Genomic DNA, 4,111 nt, shown 5'->3' on the forward strand with positions numbered 1-4,111 from the left:
TTATTCTTGAAAGCATGTATTCATAAATTATTTCAGCTCTATCGGGCGTCCCCTGGGGTTCAGCTTTGGGTCTTCTTTTCTTAAGATTTATGAATGATATAAATTAGTTTCTAGAAGGGGAGGTTGTGCGCGGACGACTGTTGCATTTACCGTGGCGTCACTTGTGTAAGCGACCGGTATCAATTCTAAAGACTCTGCAGTCTCCCATTTTTAGTAATAGAGAGTTTTAGAATAGGAGGACTCTATCAGTTAGAGGTGTACGGGAACAGCGGGGCACCAGTACGCATGCGCAGAACAATAGCCTCAGAGGGGCACTGTCCTGCGCACTGGCGCCCCGCTATTCCCCTCTCTTCAGAACCGAAACGGCCACCGTATTCTAAAACTGCCTATTATTACGGGGGCGTCAACCAGACGGTCGTTCAGAGCCCCATTAGGAGCGCAGTAGCGAAACAGACGAGAGTATACGTGCATACGCGCAGAGCGCTTCCCTATTGGTGCGCCTTCTGCTCGGTTGTTCTGATTAAGTGACACAGCTTTTTGTACTTCTATAGTACACATGCAAAAATTGGAACGATACAGAGGAGATTATAATCGCCCCTGCGCAAGGATGACACGCAAAATCGCGAAGCGTTCCACATATTTTTGGAGAAGAAGACGAAGACCTAGTGGGTGGATACGTGTCTGCTTCTAGGTCTGTGTTTTCGCTTTTCGCTGTCTTCTCGTGTGTGGCGTGGGTCGGACAGTGCCCTCCGTGAGACCGAATGCTGACGACGCCCCTGCGGAGAAATTCCCGGCACGGCGGGCGCATTCTCAAGTGAGAAAACCCAACCGGAACCCTCAGGGGCAAGCTAGGCTTAGCTCGGCGCTGCCGAGCGAGGCAGCGCTACGCGTCTGCATGGATTCTGCGTTGTCGACGACGGCTACGCGGATGCCCGCTGTGTTGCCACCTGACGCAGCCTCCACGTCCACGCAATCGTCAGCGCCTCTGGGCCTCCAGCCTGCGCCGTCTTCTGATGCTACGACTTTGGCCTGTGACATGGACTGCTCTACCGCCTCCGTGCCCGTGGCACTCCCTCAAGAAACTGTGCCCGTCGCGCCAGTTCAGTATTCCCACCAAGGGCCGTCACCAGCGTCTGAGCCTCCTCCACAGATGCCTCCCGTGAGTCAAGGCTCTCTTCCGCCTGCTGCGAACTCGTTCCGCGTTACCATCAAGCCTACATTGCGCTTTGATATGACTGACATCCCTGCCCGGAATGTTCAAGCCACAATTGACCATGCCCTTGGCTCTTCGAACTACTGCGGGTTTGTCGTCCATCGCCCATCGAACACCATCACGGTAAACTTGTCATCCTTGATGGACGCCCAGAAACTTTGCGCAGTTACGCGGATCCCCCTGGACGACAGCAAGCATGTCCCGGTGCAAATATATTTTGCATCTGGTCCTGACACACTCCGCTGCATGGTTTATCATGTCGACAGCACGAGCCCTCCCGAGGAGGAGCGCGCAAATATTCGCTGCTCAACTCATGTTGTACTGCAAGCACGGCCTATGGGTCTCCGGGGCTCATACCTGCTCATCCTGCAAGGCCCGTTGACTCTCCCGAAGTACCTTACCTACTACGGTGCGATCGTCAAACCACAGCCCTTCTGACCTCGTCGTATTTTTTGCTATCACTGCCACAAAGAAGGACATATGCAAAATACATGCCCTAATCCAGCAGCTGTGGCCGACATGAATGAACCAACAGCTTATTGTGCCCTGTGCAAATCGCCGGACCATGACATTCGCTCCCCCGCTTGTCCAAAGAAGAAGCAAGCGAAGAAGTTTCACAAGTCGCCTGCAGAAATGGATGTTCCTACAAGTAATCGCTTTGCAGCTCTCGCATGTGACGACGACTTCCCTGAACTTCCTTTATCTGAGCCTGCTGCTCACCATACGTCTCCTCGCCAGCGTACATATGCACAAGCGGCTCACCTTCCCGGATCAAATGGTACGCCCAAACGTCCAGTGCATCCATCACATGTGGATGCCACAGATGAAGACACAGCTTTAGACAATGCAATCGCGGAGGCTCGCCGCCGACTAGAACTCACCCAGAGCCGGGAACAGCGTCGTTCTCAATCCTCTCGAAGAATTCTCATAACTCGGGAGCAATCATCAGAGGAATCACCTGGGGTAAGCACTGGCCCACAATCAGGTGCTGACCACCTGTTAGCCGTGACTACCCCGACAGTGGACAAGATATTAGCGCTGATGAAGCAGGTGACATCCCTCATCGTGGAAGCTCTTCGGCCTCGTCATGGATAGCGCATCATCATCGGTGGTGGTGCAGTGGAACTGTCGAGGTTTCGCTAATAAGGCCTCTGAAGTGAACATCCGCCTTCGCGACGGAAAGCTGAGGGCATGGGCGTTCCTACTGCAAGAGCATAATGCACTCCCACGCCTTTCAGGTTTCTGCGCATACCATTCACCATCTATCCCTGATCGCCGTTGCACCGCCTCCTCCCTCAGCCCAGGTAAATCTGCAATTTATATTCACAGTTCAGTTCCGCACACACCGCTCGACCTTTCACGGTGGTGCAACACACGTCAAGAGGTTGTCGCCCTTCTCGTAAAACCTGCACGCACACCCCTTATTCTAGTTTCTTTTTATAGTCGTCCTGGCTCCGCATCTCCTAATCTGGGATGGGTTCGTTTTCTACGTTCTACCAACTCGGGTATCCCTATTCTAGTTGTTGGTGACTTCAACGGCGCGCACACACTGCGTGGGGTTACCCATCGGATTCCTCAAGGGGTTCACACATCCAAGGGAGCTTTTCAGATCATTCCTTTCAACTTTTAAACCACCCGAATACTTCTACCCGCCCACGAGGTGGCCCGTATTCACCTGATTTGAATTGGTGGTTAGGTCCCGGTAACCCTCGTTGGGCTGTTGATTCTGATACTTGGGGTAGCGATCACAGCCCTATTTTTATCTCCCTCACGCCTACGCGTCTGCGGAAAATACGCCGCACTGTACGAATAACATCATGGGATTCTGTACGCGCAGACAATCATTTATCTACATTCAACCCCTCTTCAGCATTGTCTACTCTATCTGCTGTTCTCGCTACTCACACTATTACCACTACTGTAAATGAAGACGACCCAAACCCGGACATACATCTCTTGAATCTGTGGGCTCTTCGTCTCCAGGCGGATCTTTACGCTACTCGTCACCCCGATGACCCTTCGGCTCTTCCTACTCTTCACCGCGCTACCGCACGGGCGCGGCGCTATGCAAAGCGGCTAGGCAGGCAACGCTGGGCTGCATGGTGTGCCCGCCTGTCCTCTACGCAGTGCAATCGACATCTTTGGAGAGTGTTTCACGCCATGGAGCGCCCTTCTCAGGTTGCAGATTACACAGAGAGCATTCGCCTCGCGCTAAATGTGGATGAGGACACATTTGCACAACAAGCGGCCCGTCAATTTTTTCCAAACCATGACTGCACCGCTATGTCTCCACCTGACTTATCGGTAACAGAGCCCCCCGATGGGATTACTTCTGAACTCACCATGGCAGAGCTGCTGGCCTCCATTGACCGTTTAAAAACTACTACTACTCCCGGGCACGACGGCATACCTAACTCCTTATTCCGTAACTTGGAAGGGAGGGCTTTGGAAACCCTACTTGATACTTTTAACGAAGTGTGGCTTTCTGGCGTCATGCCGGGAGACTGGAAGCATTCTATTGTGGTTCCAATCCCCAAGTCAGGTCAGCCTCCAGTACCTCTCTCGGCCCTTCGTTCAATTTCTCTTACCCCTGCCATCTGCAAGCTTTATGAAAACATTCTAGCCGCACGCTTATCATGGTGGCTGGAATCCCATGATTGTTACCCAGATTCCCAAATTGGTTTCCGCCCACAAATTGGAACGGACGACGGCTTTGCTACTTTGGCTGCTGACGTGCTTGACCACTCTCCGCAGAGTCACCTTGTACGAACCGTAATCGCTACAGACATAACAAAGGCATATGATAACATCCTTCACTCTGCCATTCTTGCCTCCCTTCAAACTCTTGGTCTCCCTCACCGGTTCCTCCTCTCCATTCACGCCTTTTTAGCATATCGA

The 4,111-nt window shown here is 52.5% G+C and overlaps 1 non-coding gene across 1 annotated transcript; it reads left to right on the forward strand.

The window, feature by feature from the left end:
* The first annotated feature begins 539 nt into the window (after positions 1-539).
* Positions 540-642, forward strand: LOC144116857 (U6 spliceosomal RNA). Its single transcript, XR_013311979.1, has one exon. It is a non-coding gene; the product is annotated as a U6 spliceosomal RNA (small nuclear RNA).
* Positions 643-4,111: the final 3,469 nt, after the last annotated feature.

This window comes from Amblyomma americanum, chromosome 1 (genome assembly GCF_052857255.1).
Source record: "Amblyomma americanum isolate KBUSLIRL-KWMA chromosome 1, ASM5285725v1, whole genome shotgun sequence".
Lineage (NCBI taxonomy): Eukaryota > Metazoa > Arthropoda > Arachnida > Ixodida > Ixodidae > Amblyomma > Amblyomma americanum.